Here is a 20,740-nt window from a genome sequence, read left to right on the forward strand (position 1 = left end):
ATTACTAATATTCATGCACAGATTCAATACTATGTAGTCTTCAAATGTCTTCCTGTCAAAGCAGTACTGTACATTGCTATTTAGCTTAGCCTAGAGCAAGTTCTTAGAACAAGTGCAGAAAATATCCCCATTGTTTGTCATACCATCACAATGTTGGCATCTAGCCCAGTTACTAAGAGAGACTTCATTCCCTTCTGAGAAACTTCATGAGCTTGTTCTCTATCATTCATGATACTCTCAATATAGCTGTACCCAAGTGTCTTACCAGAACGGTTTATGAGATTCAGCTTACAGCACTCAGCTGATTTTATTGTCAAGGTCCCAAAGCCTTCCACTTTCCAAACAAACAAACAAACACACACAAAATAACCGATGGCCAGATTCTTTATAGCAGTAGTCAACTTCCTAGTACTATCTTCTTTATCAGTTGTTTTTCTATTGCTATGGTAAAATACCATTATCAAAATCAACTTCTGGATCTCTGGAGAAAAGAGGTTATTTTGGTTTACAGTTTCAAAAGGACAGTCCATAATGACAGGTGGAAGCACAGCAGCTGGCTTCAAGAGCAGGAAGCTGGGAAATCACATATTCAACCTGCAAAGACAGTAAACTGGGTGATGTACTTTCTCTATCAAGGCTCTACTTCCTAAAGTTCTAGAACCCTCTCAAACAGTATCACTCACCATGTACCAAATGCTTAATTCAAATAGGTGAGCCTGTCAGTAACAGTTGACAGTCTAACCACTACACCAAGTGTGATCATTAATTTCAATTGTCACTTTGATGAGATTAAGAACAATCCAGGAGAGGAACCTCTGGACAAGTCTGAAAGGAATTCTTTTGATGAAGATAATTGAAGTGGGGAGGTCTTCCTTCTGTGAAGTTGACATTTTATGGAGTGGGATTCTGGGAAAAGGAGCTGAGTAGGAGAATGCATTCATTTTTCCATTTCTTGAGTGAAGAAACAATGTGATCAGATTTGTCAATCCCTGCCTCCACAACTTCCTTACCATGACGAACTGTAATCTTGAACTAAGCGCCAATATAAGCCCTTATGTTATTTTTCTCAGCAGTGATTTATCACATCAAGCAGCAAAGTAGCTAGAACAATAGACAAAGGTTCTGAGACCGTATTGTACTTCCTTCTACTTGGAAGTAACAATGACTTCATTACCATTATAATAGACTTAGCTATCTCTGTATTGCTAGGTTAGCTAATTCCCAAGGCTGCTAGATCAATGTTATCCTAAGAGAGCAATCATATTATGCACTACAATATTTCTAGATGTTGTATTTTTATTTCTTATTGTCTTTTACTCTGTTCTTTACTCCAATCAATTTGATGGCATTTTTCTTCCTTTGTCATCAAGCTTCATCCAGTTATTCTTGTGAGTGACAATGTTTTGGACCCTAATCTTCCATAAATAATACATTTTTTAGATACAACTCTGAAAGAAGGAAACTCTACCTTCTCATTGCTTGTGCCACTTTTTCTTGCCCTGACAATGTGATTTTCCATGCTTTTTAGTTTTCACAATAGTAGACCTGATTAAAAGTTCATAAAGTGCCTATAATCACCTGAGTAGTCTCAGAAGTGTACACAGCCTACAGAAGTTTCATGATTTGGTGTTTCTTATATAAAATGAACTTATTATTTCACTTGGTAAGATAACAGAGAAGTCAAATATGCAACCCTACATATACAATAAATAAACAAGTAAAGTGAATGAAATAATAAAGCAATAAAATTTTAAAAGAAAGAGCTCAGCTAGTAAAGCTCTCGTTTTAATAGATAAATATTATTATTTATTATATATTTAATTTCTTTTCTTTTCTTTTTTGTTTGTTTCTTGAACAGGGTTTCTATGTCCTGAAACTAGCTCAAGTACACCAGGTTGACCTTGAACTCACAGAGATCTGCCTGCCTCTGCCTCCTGAGAACTGGGACTGAAGGCATGAGTGACCACCACCCAGTCCTAACCAAACTCTTACTCAATAGGGCAATCTCCCACAGTGACCCACTTGAACACCCATTTGTACCACTAGTTCAAACCTTTCTCCAGCTCCCTCTCTCTACATATATCCTTTGTTGAAGTTGGTGTCAGTGACATTTATTTCTGGTTAAATGAGCACTCACTCTATGCCTTGTATGATGAGATGTGGTTTAGCATAATGTGTATTTGATATGATTGTTATAGTTCTATGTACAGGCAAAATAACTCTCAGCATCAAACACACATTATGTAAACTGTCCAAATAACATTTATTAAGTCAAATACCCACAGTATTAGTATATGAAAGGAAGGCTATCTTTTTATATCCCCACAATATAAAGTTTCCCATGGGCACCTTCTAAACAAACTACTTGGAAGGGTAGCATTGTTGCATCCTCGGAGGGCAGGGTATAACTTCCTGTCATAAGTGAGGAGGTAGCAGAGGGTCAGCTGGGAATCAGACTTTAGCAATTTCCTGACAAACTTCTTGACTCTTCTTTTCTGCTGGAGAAGATGGAGGACTCCCTAAAGATGCCAGTACCTGTGAGGTAACTGTGGGATTTTTTTGTGACCATCATTCAATCCTATGGCAGTGTTTAGATGTGACTTGACATCAATGGACTCCTTACAAATCTTTGAACTGATTGTTTTCTTTTATGTTGAATACAGTGATTAGCAACATTCAAAGGATGACCCTAGAAGTGGCATCATTTTCACCACTGACATCCCATACTCTGTGATCCAATGATGGTCCTAGAGCAGTGTGTTTCATATCATCACACATAAGAGAAGAAAGGAACTAGAGTGGGGCTGAGCTACTTGGTAGGTAAGGTGATTGCTGCCCAAGTGTGAGGACTTGTGCTTGCTCTATAGAATCAGCATTAGAAAGCTCTCATATTCCCTTTATCCCAGCACTGGTATTATCAAACTCAGGGGTGACAGCCTGTGCCCCAACACAGGGTCAGTCACCCAATTTCAATAAGATAATTAAAGGAATTAAATTAATAGTGGAAGCAGAAAAAGTTGTCTTATTCCATGTAACTAATTTGGGAAAAGGACAAAGAAATCCATCAATCCCCATCTGAAGTCCATCTTTGGAGTTCTGAAGTGATACTAAAATTTTAACAGAGCTATAGAGGACCAAGGACATGCAAATCTAAGCAGTTCTGGTCAAGATGCAGTAAAACCCATCACTGACTCATCATTGACTATGCTCCAGTCTCATCCTGTATGGTAGTCCGACAAGTGGTTAGAAATGTTAATCTAAGAGACAAACTCCCCTTCTTGCTGCTACCCCTCTTCCTCCCAACATTAGAGTGCTGGAGAAATTCCTATTTCTTTGGGGTCCATTGCTTTGTTGTCTGGACATCAAATTGACAGATATCATTGTTTCTTTAGAATATCTTCATTTCTACCAGGACAATAATGCTAGGAAGGATCCCAGGGATTCACTGAACAAACAGTCTAGCCAATGGAGTACACTTGGGGCCTGTGAAAATTTCAGCCTCATAAAGAAAGATGAATGGCTCCTGAGAAACAACACTTGGAGTTGTCCTCTGTCCACATACACATGTATGAATGAAAGTATACACAGAAGGAGACAGATAGATAGAGACACAGACAGATCCTGACACTGAAAATAGACAGATATTTAGAAAGAAAACTCAAGATTAAAAGACTGAACCAGAAATTATCTATCTTCACTTTCAAATCGATGTTATTAGATTCATTCAGAAAGAATGGGGGAACTGAAAAGGAGTTTTGCTTAATTTTGGTACATTACTGGAATTTAAAAGCTGAGCCTTAGCGACGGACAACAAATTCTGTCCAGAGCTTTCCTTTAATTCAGTGGAAGAGCTTCATTAGTCTATTTCCCTGACAATGACGCTGCTGTAGGGAGAGGTCAGGCACCATGTTCTGTGCTCCTGGTGCCCCTCCCCATGAACAAAGGCAACTTTAGCACACAGACATAGAGCTGGCTGCACCTTGTGGCCTGTATTGTTAAAAATATCTGTTAATAAATTTCTTACCCTCAAGGGAAATTTAGCTAACACCTTTCTCTTGAAGCTCAGCCATCTTCCATAAAATTGTCTATGGGGAAGCACTTTCTCCTTCCAAATAGGTCTCTCCAACATGGATCCAACCCTTTGCACTGGTTATTTGGAACCACTCATGAGAAGAACTACATCAGCAAGAGGGTCTCTTAGAATGTCACCATCAGCATAAAAGCCACCATGAAGATGACTTCTTATATGAATAATTCATGTGTTTTCTCTATTATTTGTTCAAAGGCTGAAACAGTTCAAGTTGCTAGGACATCAAAGACTCCAACATTCACATAGTCTTTTCATTAATTAGCCTTGAGTGAAACACTAAAGCACATATATCTGAGAGCAATCATTTTTCCTGCTGCAAGCTTTTCATACAAATTTGTAATTTACATTTGAAAATTGCCTAACTTTAATCAGAATGAAAAGTTTAGAATCATAAAGTAAAAGCCTAATTAATTGACCGGGAAAGAATGACACAAACGCTAATGTTCAAAGATTAATATTATGCAAAAGTCTATAGTTTTCTCACTACTAACTCATTTATGTTTACTAATCCACGTGAACATGTTGTTTATTTTCTCAGTGTTGTATGTGTGTTGTCTGTATGTGTTACATGGAATATCCACATACATGTGTGTATGGGTGTACTTATACATGTGTGAATGTGTATGTGGAGGCCAGAGTCTGCAATCTAGTGTCTTCTGCAGTCATTCACTTTACATCTTATTTTTTGAGGCATGGTCTCTCGCTGAACCTGGAGCTCACTCCATCCAGCAAAACCAGTGGGTCACCAAGGCCCAGGGATCCTCCTGTGTCCACACTCTTCCCCAATCAGTATTGGGGGTCAGAAACACGCACTGCCATACCTAGCTTTTAACCTGAGTTGTAGGGATCAAAGGAAAATTAGCATGCATGCAAGGCAAGCTGTTTAACAACTGAAATATCTCCCAGGTATCTTATCTATACTCAGCTGAATTATTTTTCAATTTTATAATCTTGACAAGTGTAGATTCTAAAATGACAAGTTAAAAGTGATTCACTATGCTTCCTTTGTAATTTTATATCAGTTCACTGCCAAATTTGTACAATGTGTTTTGATCATATTCACCCCTCCACCATCTCTTACCAGATCTCCCCTCATCTGTCTGCCCACAAAGCTTTGTATCATTTTTAAAAACATATTCCAGTCAGGTTTGTTCTGCTTTTTGACATGTGGCCTTACTGGATCATAGTGGAGCAAACAGGGAATGCACAACCTTAACAAAATTTGACTCTTCTTCTCCCCAAAGCTATTAGTTACCAATAAGTCATCAGCTAAGGGAAAGACATTGTGCTTACATACCTTTGCTATTCAGAGAGTTTATCTAGATTGAAGTCGTGTGGGTGCTGCCATGAATTCTTATGTGCATCTGTCCTGCTATGGCCAGATTGTTTTTCAGTAGTCTTATACTACTTCTGGCTCTGACAATTTTTTCACTCCCTTGTCTGATATGATTCCTTAGCCTAGGGAAAATGGAGTGAAATACAGATGTCCTATTGAAACTTGGAGAGCATTCTCTGCACTTGGAACAATTGAGGGTTTCTGTGTTACTCAACATTTAATGAAGAAAAAAGTTTCCCTGCTCTCTTGTGATAATAATAAGTCATTGGGAATTGGCTTAACATTGTGGCTATTTAGAAAAATAATAGTAGTAGATTCCCTCCATAGAGCTTATGGACTGTTTAGCCATGGGTTCTTGGTCTGAAAATGTTGTCAAATATGGTTTTATTCCTGTTGAAGGAAAGTTAAATCCATCCATTAAGTAGTTAGTTATTTCTGTAATATTTGCACCACTATTGTACCAGTGGGCATGTCTTTCCAGGCCAGTCACTCTTGTAGCTCACAGAGTTCACAGATGTATAACATTGATAATTACTTTTCTCTTCTTGCAGGATGCCTCATAGCACTATGAAATCTAGCCAATTCAAGAGAAGAATACCTACCTAATGATGGGATAAACAGCTTCCCCCAAGTAGCAGAGCTGTAGTAGATACACACCCATGACGATCTGTTGTCTATTATTTTCTATGGGACAAAAAATAATTCAAAACACTAAAGAAAACCAAGAATCTGTACTCACATCATAACAATAGATAAAACACAAATTTGTCTAACTTAATAATCATTAAGAAAAATATACAATCTAAGATTAAAATTGTCCAAATGTAAATAAGCAAAATTTCAAAATGGTTGCTAACAAGCATATGAAAAATGTTCAACACCAGCTGTTTCTGAAGGAATTCACCTGACATTCAAATTCTGGACAGTATAGTGACAGACTGTGCCCCAGACAGCTCTAAAAAGCTATACTTGGTCACCCAGCTCCTGTAAATAAAAGGACAGCACTAATGGTACAAAGCAGGAAAAGCAGATGTATTCCATGTAGCCATATTGGGAAAAGTGCAAACAGATACAATGTGCCCCCAAGTCCACTTTCTGGATACTAGATGCGGTTTAGGTTTAAGTAGAGGCCAAGAGACATATGCAACCTAGCAGTCTTCAAGGTATGGGTCTGCACATTTTTGACTCATAATTGTGGGTTCTGCAAAATGGTCTGACAATCACCTTGTGGATACCTCAAGTAATTCTAATCTCTTCCCTTTTCCAGAAGACATGTTCAACGTCTAACTGGAGAAAAGAAGGTGGGAGTTATCAACCTTTCCGTTATCACTGGCTGGATTTCCTGTGGGAAATTCCAGTTCCATGGGTTGCTTTGTGTCAGCAATATAACAGCCAAACAGAGGGGCACCAGCGTCCCTTTAGAATATCCTTTCAGGCATTCGGGTTACACTATCAGGAAAAATAGAAATGAAAGTGCTTAATGAGTTTCAGCACCAGCAAGTGTGGGAAGCTTCAAGGCCTCTCGTAAAAGTTGATGGGAATCTAAGCTGGTGTGAAATTTCTGGCGGGCAATTTGGCAATGCCTATTAAAAAGCGAATGCACACAAACTTTGACCCAGCAATCTTATTGCTAGGAATGCATTTTCCATTTCTCCTTGTGTGATATTGCCACTGTAATGTGCAAGAGATGCGCCTTACAGCACTGTGTGTAACAGCAAAAACTAGAAACTATTACATTGTAAATCAATAGACTCTAGGAATTATGGTATATAAATATGATGAAATACTAGTAAAGTGCTCTGACACCCACACACTAGGTTGCCTTCAGTAAAGAACTAACTCTTATAAGCAGAGAACAATATGTGCCAGTGGGTCCTTTTGTTGGATCTCCCCCATTTAATTGAATACATTTGAAAGGTCTTGGGTTTGGGTTCAGTGGGGACACTGAGGCAGACTCATTTTGGCCAGGAGGAGTAGGTTCTCTGCCACATGATTTACAAGTAGCCATAGTCTTTGCTTGCAGTTAGGCTGAGTCAGGGTGACAATAGCAAGAATCTATATATTGATTTGTTGACTATAGGCAAGGTGATTTTCCCCAAGGCTGCATAGCTTCAATCTCACTATTATCTTGTGTGTCAAGGAGAGGAATTATGATTGTGAAGGCTCCACTCTGAGGTGATTAGGGATAAACGTTGTCACTAATGAGTTTTCATTAAAATGTATACATCTAGGAGGGAAAATGGCCACTCTTGCAGAGTATGGCCTTGACATTCAAAGATGTTTACTTTTAAAATGAAGGGTTATTTTTCTTCAATCTCTTTACCAAAAATGGGAGAGAGTAATGAATTGTAATTTGTTTTCATAGATATTCAGATATATCTACTTTATGCTTAATTTTGTTTGACCGATTTTTTTTGCTAATGGAATTGTTGAGACAAAGATAAGTGAGAATGACTAACAGCCTGATCCTTTCAAGATTGGTGGAATACTTATGGAAATGTAGCAGTCCCTGGTGTGACTGGGGCTTCTGCAAAAATCCACTCTTTGCCCAGTTCTGTGTGGTTGAGCTATTGAAGAAATTGTGCTTAACCTCATTGAATGTGAGTTTCTAGTGACTTTCTCAGTCCTTCCAAATGCTGCCTTATGTCCTAACAAGACAAGTTCTTCTACTGGCCTCAAGCACCAAGTGGGTGGCTGTCATGTTCCTTGTCATTAACTCCCCCTTCCTGCGAGTGGGGAATCTAACTATTAGTATTTTACTAATTGGCAGGTTATATGCTTGATGTTGGGGGGCAACACTGAGGTATATGTAAGAAATGAAGTGGAAGAATTATTAATACTTTGGTGACACTGATATTATCATGGTAGAGGCACTCAGCATAGTTGAGGTACAATGTCCTTGATAGACAGCTTGGCAGGGGCACTGATAGGAGATCAGTCCCACATAACAGAGTTGGATAGGTCCTCCTTAGAGATTTCAGACAAAACAGAGATTTTTTTACTCAGGCTGTCCCTGATTTGCTAAGTGGTAGCAAGGAAAGGGTAGTGGAGTCTTTCATTGCTAGAAAAGAATTATGACTCACTGGATTTGGGAGAAATGAGAAAGAGGCACTTGTCTCTTTGAGGTGTACACACTCTATGGCTGGGAAGATGGTTTGCTCCCAGTATCGCTCAGGTGTCCCAGAATCTGGCAATTTGTAAGCTTCTGTGGTGATGTAAGGATATCACCTGCATTCTGTTACTGGGTTAGAGATCCACAAAGAGGCTTTTAGTAGGGGTTTGTCACTTCATTTTTAGAAGAGAGAACCTCTGTGACCTGAGCTGCCATCTCAGGCTTCTGACACTAATACTATTTATTTTCTTATAAATACAAGAAATGCTTTGCCTGTACTTGCTTTTACATACTCCCTTTCTAATCTTATAAATATCTAAATACAAAAGCACAAATAAATAATAATTTTCCATTACTTTTGCCAGTACTGGAAAGGTCATCTTTGGTTCCCCTGCTATTTCACTCCCAGGTTGGTAAAGCAAACCATCCTAGGAATTAAAAGAATGATTAGTGGAGCTTGGTATTAACTTCATGCCTTGTGGGTTTGAAAAGCAAGTACAGCATATATTCCTAATTCCTGTCACTGCTATAGATTAATGATCCAGGCAATAGGAGTCATCATTACTCTACATCCTTTGTCTGAGATTTGCCAGACCCTAGCTCTAAATGACCTGCTGAATAAGACATATTGTTTTTCTATCTTCTTAGAAGAAAAACAATGATGAACAAAAGGCTAGTTGATTTGGAATAAATCATGAAACTTGACGGATAAATATCAGCAGTGAAACAAACGTTAGTATATAAAATGTGTACTTCAATATTTAGCACTAGCAGCTGCCTAGCCATAAAAAGAAATCTGAAAATGTGTTTCCTAAGCTGTGGAAGCACCTTAGAAATCGAACAGGCTTTTGTTGTTCTGCAAAGATAATCATGCTATTAATTTTTTGAAGCAAACTACAAGCCATTCAATCACATCTTGGCATGTTCATGCACGTGTGCCAGTAGGAATATTAGGAACTATTGTCATGATTGCAACCTCTCTATGTTCAAGTTCTGACATGTTGAAACTTTTTAGTGTGTGATTTTGATAGAGAGAGAAAATAATTTAAATGATAATGTGTTCTTTAAATGTGCCTCTTTACCTCAGCTGTGTCTATGGAAAACTCCTCATCCAAGTAGCCTTAAATGCTCAGCACTTATGGGATACCCTCCCCTTCTACTGGAAGTCTTTTGTTTGTTTTTAATAGTAGTGCTTGAAGTATGCAGTAGGTACTTAGAAAATTACCTTATGTATTCATGATTACAGATAATGTACTTTGATTATATTCTCCACAATTATCCTCTTCCCTTCATTAAACCTCTTTCCACATCTCTAAGTGTACACCTCTTACATCTCATGTTTTTGTTAATCGTTTATTTGTGGCCCACTGAATTTTTTTGATTTTTCAAGACATTATTTCTTTGTGTAGCTTTGAAGACAAGGCTGGTCTCGAACTCACAGAGATCTGCCTGCCTCTGCCTCCAGAGTGCTGGAATTAAAGGCATGTGCTACCACCATCTGATATGGCTCACTGCAATTTACACTTGTACAGTAATAACCTACCAGGCAAGATCTGTTCATAGGTCCTGTAATGGCACAACAGTTTGGGAGTAACTCAAAGTTTTCTGCTTAGAAGTAAACCCTGATACATTAGAGGAATTCATGCTTGGTACTGTAAATTTGGTCAGAGCTAATAGGATGGGAGGTAATAGACCCTACTCTTCTATAGCTAGGTGGGCATGGCATCAACTGCTTTCAGGAGGTTTCATGGTGATCAGATTTGTGAGATTCTTGGACTGCTTTTAAGCTTCAGCATCTGTTTATCATGTTCTCATGGTAAGGAATGATCTAGCACAAGCCTTATATTTCTGGTTTAGAGAAGCTACAGCAAAGATTTGTAATGATTTAATCAATATCACAGGGATACTTGAGGGCAAATAACATCCACCTGTATGGTCTACACTTCCAGCTCTATCCAACACTGGCATCATGGCTGACATGACAGCAATGAACATGATCTTCTATCTAAAAGGTAACTTCAGCTGATTGATAATTCAGTCCTCTGACCTATGTTTTCAATAGGCAGAATCTGACACATAAGGTGTGTTTATATAAGGGATGTTTGATTTTAGTGTTATTCTCTCAGGAAAATAAAATTCTTGGACTTGTGCATATGAACACTAAGTCTTACATGGGGTAGCAACAGGAGTAGAATTTCAATGACAAATTTAATGCAGAAAAAGTGATAAAGGGGAAGGATTCACAAAGTATGAAATATGTCATAAAATCTATCATTACCATAATATCCCCATGCCCAGGGCAAGTGGCACTCCACTGCAGCTAAATTTCAGTCTTGGTGTCTCTAACAGCTTTACTGTGCATGTATGATTCCCCCAGACTTGAAGAAAAGTGATTAAGAAAACATATTTCTTTTCACAGAAATGTCCTGAGCATATCCTTCAAGAGATCCATCTTGAACTGTCAAATCATTTCCTGGTTGATAGGAAGTTATGATTCATATCCCATTATATTAAGTGTACCATATTATAAATGAGTCAGAGTTTTCAATATGGGGTTTGTGAGCTATAAGGGAAATTGAAGAAGCCTTTTCCATTGAATCTGAAATGTGTTTTCTGTAAGGAAGGGCGAAAAAAACAGTTTAATCTCATGAAAGGAAACAATAATCATATTTCACTACACATTATGAATTAAGAATTTGAACAAAGAGAAGCAGGCTCACAGATGATACATCAATAATCTTCCCAGAGTGTGTGCATGATGAAGCAGGGAGGACCAGTGACTGCCATTTCCATCACTTCCTGCTGGATGATACACATTGCTTTCTGTATCCAGGGTCAGGATCTGTTATGTAGATGGACACAGTCTCTCCTATAAATTTCTTAAAATAATCTGGGAGAGTAAGGTAGACAATGGAATGATTATGTTTGAATAAATGAGATTCTAAGGTAGATATATTATCTGTCCCTTGACAAACTATTAGAAATAACCATTTCCCACAATAAAAAAAGGCAATAGAGGTTAAGACATCTTTGTGTATAGTACAAACACTAAGGTTGGAACAAATTAAAATACATGTCCAACCACAGTCTGTGTTTACATTTACCAGGTGTAGTTTTTCCTCTGACAGCTTGTCAACTCATCAAGAAGGCTGTTCTCAGCACTTGTGTTATCAGCCTTGTTTGCTTGTTTTGTGAGTTCTAGGCAAGTGTCCATAATCAAAAGGAAATCTCTCATAAAATGAACTCTTCTTTTTCTCTGGATACATATTGATGTATGGCATTACCTGATTGTCCAGTTTTTTAACTATTTACTTTTATTTTGATAGGAATATAGAATACATGCAGATATGACTGTTCAGTGTTTGTCACTATAGTAAGACCACAGCATGAAGCTAAGCAGGACTTTTTCACACTTACACTGAATGAATAAATGAATGATTCATAGTCTCAAGCCATCGCTGTTGACTAACCAGAAACCCCAGGTCCATGGGTGAGCCTATCCACCAGCTTGCAAAGGAAGTATCCCAATGGATTGGTAAACACCCCAGGGTGCCGCAACCTGTGGGACATTCAATGTGGGGACTGGATGGCACCTAGGAGAAAGATGGAGAGCAGGAGATACCAGGAAAGGCTCCAGGACAGGATTCAGATCAAGGCGACAGAAATTTATCCTTTCCAAGGTATATTTAAGGGGCTTGGAGGATGAAGTGACGAAGGGCAACTCCAAGGAAGTTGTCAGGGCAAAAGGTCAATGGGAGAGGTATCCATCTGTGTTGCCTAATAAGCAGGGGAAAAGTTCAGCAGTAGAACCTCCTTTGTTACTAGGTAACCTGACTGTAGGTCCTTACTTTATCTGTCTCAATCTTTCCCTATTGTCCAAGCCTATCTCCTGGCAGACTTGGGGGATTTCCTTTGAGGTAATCTTTAACTGCTAATTAAGCTGCAGCCCTCTTTCTGGAATTTAGCAGAGGTAGCAGGGTGGTTCAAAGTCACCTACTCTCTATGAGTGTTGAGTCATGTCTTTTCTATGAGTATGTGAGGCAGTCGTAGCTGGCTGATGGCCAGAGGCCCTTGACAACTCCCTGTTTTTCAACCAGAGTGAAAGACCACCCCCCCCCATGCAAATACAAGCTAGGGAGGCAAGATCTGCCTCTTGCCTGATCTAAACCTAAAACGGCAGTTTTAGGTAGCAAAGTCTGCTCCCCCCAACAGGCACCCACATGGCCCTTGAGATAGAACAGGCAGAACATCTTGTGGTTCTTTCCAGAAGGCTGGGTGGCCCCACTTCCACGAACCCTCCTAGACTGAAATTTCCCCAGAAAAGCGCCATGTGTGATCCCTTGATAATCTTATGGCTTTTGCCTTTAAAAAGAGCTTGTAATAGCTGCTCAGGGTTTCTCTGCCTCCCGTGGCTCAGGAGCCCTTTGCGCAAACATGGAATAAAATCCTCTTGCTTGTTGCATCTTCTGGTCTGGAGTCTGAGTCTGTGGGGCATCCACTTGGATACGTTGGAATCCCCACATTTTGGGGGTCCAACATTTTGGGGGCCCTCCCAGACTCAATTCCAGGACTGGCTAGAGGTAAGAGCGAGCTTGCCCCTTTGTCTTGCTGCCTGAATTTGTGCCTGTACAGGACTTGTAAAATTTGTTGGATCATTGGGGGAGGCTGACGCTCCCTGAAACCCCTGATCCTGCTCTGGAGTACCCCTCCAGGGTAGTCTGGGGAAAGGAGAGAGACCAGCTTTCTCTCCTCCCCAGAGAGTCAGGCTTCAGCCAGCCACTTCCCTCTCGGTATATACTTTCGGTTTTCTGCCACATGGCAACTGCACGATTAACTGTCTGCCTGTTAATCGTTCTGTATCTTGTCCACTTCTTTTTTTGTTACCGAACCCATGGCTCAACAAACAACTACCCCCTTAAGTTTCACTTTAGATCACTGAAAAGAGGTCGTGAATGGAGCATGCAACAAGTCAGTAGAAGTGCACAAGCAGAATGGTGGACTTCCTGCTCCTTGGAATAGCCCACCTTTGAGGTTGGCTGGCCGAAGGATGGAAATTTTAACCGTGATACTATCTTTCAGGTTAAAGCGCGGGTCTTCCAACCCAGACCCCAGGGTCATCAGGACCAGGTACCCTATATTGGCACCTGGGAAAGCCTCCCTAAGGACCCCCCTGCCTGGGTTAAGCCTTTCCTCACCCCGCCCAGTACACAAACCCCCAAGCCTGTTCCTGGGCCATCCACCACCCCTCTCATACCCCTCCCCTCCATGCCTCCCACTGAAGCTGAATCCTCTGCTAGCTCTCCCTCTGCATCTCCCGCTGAATCCCCCCCCTAGTTCTTCCCTCTATCCCCTACTTGAGAAACCAAAACCCACCAGTCCTTCCAGAGATCTCTTACTCCTTGAACCTCCTCTCCCTTACCTGCAACCTCCTCCTCCCTCTCCCCAGGATCCCCCGTTGCCAGCTGGATTCCCTAGAGAACTTGCACTCTCCTCTCCCAACTCTACTGAAACAAATGAGGAAGCACTCTCTGCACCTTCCCCAACATCTAGCCGCCAGTGCTTCCGAAGGGAGAGAGCCAGAGGTTCCAAGAGTGTATGAACATCACAAGCCTTTCCCCTTAGATTAGTAGCCAGCCAGTTGCAATACTGGCCTTTCTCGGCCTCTGATTTATATAACTGGAAGACCCACAACCCCTCTTTTACCCAGGATCCCCAAGCCCTGACCAACTTAAGTGAATCTATTTTAATTACTCATCAACCCACCTGGGATGATTGTCAGCAACTCTTACAGGTCCTCCTCACCACCAAAGAAAAACAGCATGTCATCCTTGCAGCACAATAAAACGTCCTTGGGGCAGATGGCAGACCGACCCAGCTGCCTAATGAAATCAAGGAAGTGTTCCCGTTGACCGGCCTGAACTGGGATTACAATACACTTGCTGGTAGGGAGCGACTCTGTTTCTAGTGCCAGACTCTTTTAGCAGGTCTAAAAGGGGGTGGAAAGCGCCCAACAAATTTAGCTAAGGTACGTTCAATAGTTCAGGGAAAGGAAGAAATGCTGACGGGGTTCCTCAAACGCTTAATGGAGGTTTACAGTATATACAATGTGTTTGACCCCCAAACTGGGGAGCGAGAGCCCGAAATAATCATGGCGTTCATTGGGCAGTCTGCACCCAACATCCTCAATAAGCTACAGCGGCTGAAGGGGCTGCAAGGCTACACTCTACAGGATTTAGTAAGAGAGGCAAAGAGAATTTTTAACAAGAGAGAGACCCCGGAGGAAAAGGAAGAAAGGCTAAGGAAGGAACAGGAAGAAAGAGATGATAAAAGAGATAAAAAAAAACGCCAAAAGAATTAACAAGAATCTTGGCCACCGTAGTACAGAGTGCAGGGCCAAACAGGGCAGGACAAAATAGGGACCTGGGAGACAGGAGAAGAACCCGAGTGGATCGAGACCAGTGTGCATATTGCAAAGAACAAGGCCACTGGCTCAAAGATTGCCCGAAGAGGCCCCACGACCCCAAATGAAAACCCATTCCTGTTCTGTCACTGTAGGAATAGGCAAGTCAAGGCCAGGTGCCCCCCCACCCAGATAGGAGATAGGAGGGCAGCCAGTAACCTTCCTGGTCGACACAGGAGACCAACACTCAGTCCTAAGCACAACCAGGGGACCCTTAAGTTCTAAAACCTCTTGGGTCCAAGGGGCTACCAGAGGAAAATTTTACCGATGTACTACCGAACAAAAAGTCAATTTGAGCACTGGACAGATGACTCATTCATTTCTGCTTGTCCCAGACTGCCCCTACCCCCTATTGGGTAGAGACCTCCTTTCAAAAGTTGGAGCCCAGATCCATTTCCACAAGGATGGGGCTTCAGTCACTGGCTCAGGAGGGCAATCACTCCAGGTACTAACTTTAAACCTGGAAGATGAATACTGGCTGCATGAGTATCCTCAGACTAATACACTTCCATTGGACCCCAAAAGGCTGACAGACTTCCCTCAGGCCTGGGCAGAAACAGCCGGAATAGGGTTGGCTGTCAGCCAGCCACCCCTGATTATAGACTTAAAACCATCTGCCTCCCCCGTGACAATTCAACAATACCCTATGAGCAAGGAAGCTAGGGAAGGCATTCGGGCACACATCCAAAGGTTATTACAGTTGAGCATCTTAAAACCCTGCCGCTCACCCTGGAACACTCCCCTCCTTCCGGTAAAGAAACCAGGCACTGGGGACTACAGGCCAGTACAAGACCTAGGAGAGGTCAACAAGAGAACAGAGGACATATACCCCACGGTACCCAACCCCTACAACTTACTCAGCACACTCCCTCCCGGCTGCTCATGGTACACTGTCCTAGACCTCAAGGACGCATTCTTCTCTTTAAGAGCCAGGCCATGTTTGCATTCGAATGGAAGGACCCGATACAGGATTCTTGGGACAACTCACCTGGACTCGACTGACACAAAATTCACCCACCCTGTTCGATGAGGTCTTGCACCCAGATCTGGAAGACTTTCAGGTCCATCATCCTAATTTGACCCTCCTCCTATAGGTGGATGATCTACTCCTGGCAACTGGATCAGAGCAAGACTGTCTAAAAGGTACAGGGGCCCTGTTATAAAGACTGGGGGAGCTGGAATACAGAGACTCTGCAAAAAAAAAAACCCAAATATGTAAAAAGCAGGTCACCTACCTGGGGTACCTCTTAGAAGATGCTCAGAGCTGGCTCATAGCGGGGCGCAAGCAGGCTGTTGCTCTGATCCCGCCTCCCACTACTGCCTGTGAAGTACGGGAGTTCTTAGGCAGTGCAGGCTTCTGCCGGCTATGGATTCCTGGATTCGAGGAGCTTGCAGAACCCCTCTATCCTCTCACCAAGGCAAATGTCCCATTTAAATGGGGAGACGAACAGCAGCTTGCCTTCAACAAGTTTAAGCAAGCCCTCCTGCCCTCCTGTCAGCTCCGGCCTTGAGCCCGACAGACTTGAATAAACCCTTCACCTTGTATGTTGGGGAAGTCTTATGTCAATAAAGCACTGTTGAGCCAAAAGGGAACCAAGATAGGAGGGACTAGGAGTCCAGGAGGACTCTGGGAAGGAGAAACATAGGAGAGTCGAGATGTAACGCCATGGGATAGGAAGCTCGGAAACTTCCTATCCAGTAAGAGACATACTTAGATTAACAATTATGGGATAATTACTTAAGTCAGAGCTAGCTAGTAAGAAACAAGCAAGGCCAACAGCTTCATAATTAATATAGCCTCCTGTGTGTTTATTTGGGACTGATGCGGCTCTAGAACCAGGCTGGAGGGAAGGCTCCTCTCAAGGAAAAAGCTCCTCTTTACATTTGTATGTAGATGAGCAGCAAGGAATAGCGAAGGGGGTTCTGACTTAAAAGCTTGGACCATGGAAGAGGCCAGTGGCCTACTTCTCAAGGAAACTGGTCAACGTGGCTATTGGATGGCCCCCATGTCTACACATAATAGCGGCGATAGCAACCTTAGTAAAAGACTCAGACAAATTGATGTTGGGGTAGCCCCTCACTGTGATAGCTCCTCATGCTTAGAGGCAATTGTTCCAGCAACAGCCGGATAAATGGCTTTCAAGTGCCTGGGTGACCCATTACCAAGCCCTGCTGCTCAATCTGGAGCGAGTACGGTTTGGAGTGTCCACCTTCCTAAACCCACCTACCCTGCTCCCTGAAACTGTACAGGAGGCTAGGATGACACCTCATGACTGTCATCAGATCCTGGCTAAAACCCATGGCACAAGGGAAGACTTAACTGATCAACCATTACCAGATGCTGAATACACCTGGTAATGGGAGGAGCTTTCTGGACAACGGTGAGTGAAGGGCAGGGGCAGCGGTAGTGGATGGACTTGCCACGATATGGGCCAGCGAATTACCTCCAGGGACCTCAGCTCAAAGGGCCGAGCTCATAGTCCTGACTCAGGCGCTGAAAAAGGCACAAGGCAAAAAGTTCAATATTTACACTGACAGCCGGTACGCTTTTGCCACGGCCCATGTGCATGGGGAAATATACAGAAGAAGGGACCTCCTGAACTCGGTGGGCAAAGAGATCAAAAACAAGCCTGAGATACTGGGCCTTCTACATGCACTCTCCTTGCCCAAGAAGCTGAGCATAATCTATTGCCCAGGGTATCAACAGGGGAAGGATCCCATAGCCAGGGGGAACAGAATGGCTGATGAGGTCACAAAAGCAGCTCCACTGAGCTCACCCATACTCAACCTAGAGACAGAGGCGGCCCTGCCTGAACAGCCCCCTTTCCCCTACTCAGACGAAGATCTGGAGACTGTCCAAAAACTTGGGGTGAACTACGATAAAGAGAGAGGGGTTTGGAGGTACCTAGGAAAGACAGTCTTATCCCATAGAGTGGCCCATGAATTGGTGACTCATCTACAGAGATGGATGCATCTAGGACATAAAAAGCTTAAGACCCTCCTCCAGAAGGAAGAACAGACCTACTTTATTGCCAGGTTGAGCTCTTTAATCCAAGAAGTGACTGAGTCTTATGTCCCATGTGCTAAGGTGAAGGAAGGACATCTCCAGCTGCCAGAAGGGACAAGAATAAGAGGAGAATGGCCTGGAGTCAATTGGGAAATTGACTTCACCAAGATCAAGCAGGACAGGTATGGAAACAAGTATCTCTTAGTCTTTATAGACACCTTCTCCGGATGGACCCAGGCATTCCCTACCAAGAGGGAAATGGCCCAAGTGGTGGTCACGAAGATACTTGAAGACATCTTCCCTCAGTTTGGCCTGCCCAAGATAATTGGGTCTGATAATGGCCCAGCCTTCGTCTCCCAGGTGAGTCAGATGGTGGCCAAGGTACTGGGGATTGATTGGAAGTTACATTGTGCTTACAGATCCCAGAGTTCAGGGCAGGTAGAAAGAATAAATAGAATGATTAAAGAGACCTTAACTAAATTAGCGATGGAGACTGGCACTAGAGACTGGTTCCAAGTTCTTCCCATGGCTTTCTTTCAGGTACGAAACACTCCCTCCAACTATGGACTAACCCCATACAAAATCCTCTATAGGGGACCCCCTCCTGTGATAGGCTTCCTTGACCCTGCTGTTGACTCTTTTACCAACATCCCTGCCTTTCAGGCATGAATAAGGGCACTCCAAATCATTCAGAACCAGATCTGGAAACCCCTGGCTGCAGTCTATCAGGCAGGAAGCCTGGCGGCTCCTCACGCCTACCAGATTGGTGATAACGTCTATGTTAGGAGACATCAGACTGAAACTCTCGAACCTCCCTGGAAGGGACCCTACACCGTGTTGCTAACCACTCCCGCAGCTCTCAAAGTGGATGGGATTGCTGCCTGGATCCATGCCTCAAACATCAAATGAGGACCACCTCAGGACAGCAGCACCCCAGATGAGCCAGACAGATGGAAACTACAATGCACTCAAAACCCACTCAAGATATGACTTTCAAAAACTGCTTGACACTTTGCTTACTCCTAAGCCTCGCAGCCTTAAACGACGGCAATCCCCATGCCCCTCAACAGTTGACCTGGTAGATATACTCCCAAACAGGAGAAGTAGTCTGGTCCATTACTAAGAAAGTGCCACCAGGCACCTGGTGGCCCACTCTCACCCCAGACTTCTGTCAGTTGGCCGCTTGGTTAGATACCTGGGACCTTCCCATGACAGGGGCTCATGAAATCTGAAAGACAATTAACACCGTCCTACCACCCATAGGGAAGGCTTGGCCACAGGTCTGAGGTGATCCTAGAGCTAGATGTCTTCTGGTGCAGTTGGACTTCTATGTCTGCCCCAGACAAGGGCAGCTTCGGGGCTCAGGATGCCGGGGTTATGAGGCATACTTCTGCACCAAAGGGGGATGTGAGACCATGGGGAATGTGTACTGGAAGCCCTGCTCATCCTGGGATTTGATTGATGTGCATCGTAATTAATCCCGCCCCCCTTGGGTTGTTACGGCTGTGACCACACTTCTAGATGGAGTCCCTGGTCTTGCACCACCACCATATGTCTCCCCCTCGCAATGACCTTCACATCTCAGGGTAAGCGAGATTACACCCAATGGTTGAGGGGAAATACCTGGGGGCTGAGATGGCGCATGCCATGGGAGGATAGAGGGGTGACCTTCAATATACGCCTACAGATAGATATCCATGCCCCCAAAGTCATAGGGCCCAATCCAGTTTTGGGGGAACAAGGGGCTCCCAGGGCTGAGAACAGCTATGCAACGTCCCTGGTTAGAACTCCTCCGACCGCAGTCTCCCTCCCCACCTCCAGGAGGCATTCCTCCCTGACAGCAGTTCCCTCCACTGGGCAGAGGCTATTCAATCTAGTACAAGGAGCCTTCTTTGCCCTCAATCGTACCAGACCAGATATCACTAACCCTTACTGGTTGTGCCTGACCTCAGCACCCCCTTACTATGAGGAGTTGCTACCATAGGGAACTACAAAAACACCACTGACGCCAGTCAATGCAACTGTGAGGCCGGCCACAAGTTAACTCTTACCCAAGTGACAGGAGAAGGAACTTGCCTGGGAATGGTCCCTTCCTCACACTTGCATCTCTGCAACCACACTGAGCCTAGCCCCAACTATACCTCCTGCCTGCTACCTGAACCTGGTCTTTGGTGGACATGCACTACAGAACTACCCCCTGTATCTCGCCCCAGGCCCTCAACCATCCCACGGACTTCTGTGTCTTAGTCTGATTGTTCCCCAGAATCTTCTACTATCCTGCCAATCACCTTGAACAAACCTGTGAGGGACACACCAATCGGGTCCTAAGGGAACCCGCATCACTAACCTTGACTGTACTCCTGGGAATAGGACTGGCAGCAGGAGTTGGTACAGGAACAGCAGCTCTACTTCAAGGCCCCCAACAGTACCATGAGCTAAGAATATCTATGACTGAGGATTTAGAGGCCCTAGAAAAGTCTGTTACCAGGTTAGAAAAGTCTTTAGTCTTGCTGGCCAAGGTTACTCTACAAAATTGCAGGAGGCTCGATCTCCTTTTTCTGAAAGAAGGAGGACTGTGTGCAGCCTTGAGGGAAGAGTGCTGTTTTTATGTGAACCACTCAGGAGTCATTAGGGATTCCATGGTTAAGCTTAGGGAGAGTCTCAGCCAATGACAATGGGAGAGGGAGACCCAGCAGGGATGGTTTGAGGGATGGTTTAAAAAGTTTCCATGGATG

At 43.1% G+C, this 20,740-nt stretch overlaps 1 long non-coding RNA gene across 1 annotated transcript; it reads right to left on the reverse strand.

The window, feature by feature from the left end:
• Positions 1–383: 383 nt before the first annotated feature.
• On the reverse strand, positions 384–16,543 carry LOC121136609. The gene is made up of 5 exons (XR_005873648.1): positions 16,234–16,543; positions 14,302–14,524; positions 11,259–11,428; positions 6,029–6,110; positions 384–594 (listed from the first exon to the last, which is right to left on the reverse strand). It is a non-coding gene; the product is annotated as an uncharacterized LOC121136609 (long non-coding RNA).
• Positions 16,544–20,740: the final 4,197 nt, after the last annotated feature.

Source organism: Mesocricetus auratus, unplaced genomic scaffold (genome assembly GCF_017639785.1).
Source record: "Mesocricetus auratus isolate SY011 unplaced genomic scaffold, BCM_Maur_2.0 Super-Scaffold_100676, whole genome shotgun sequence".
NCBI lineage: Eukaryota > Metazoa > Chordata > Mammalia > Rodentia > Cricetidae > Mesocricetus > Mesocricetus auratus.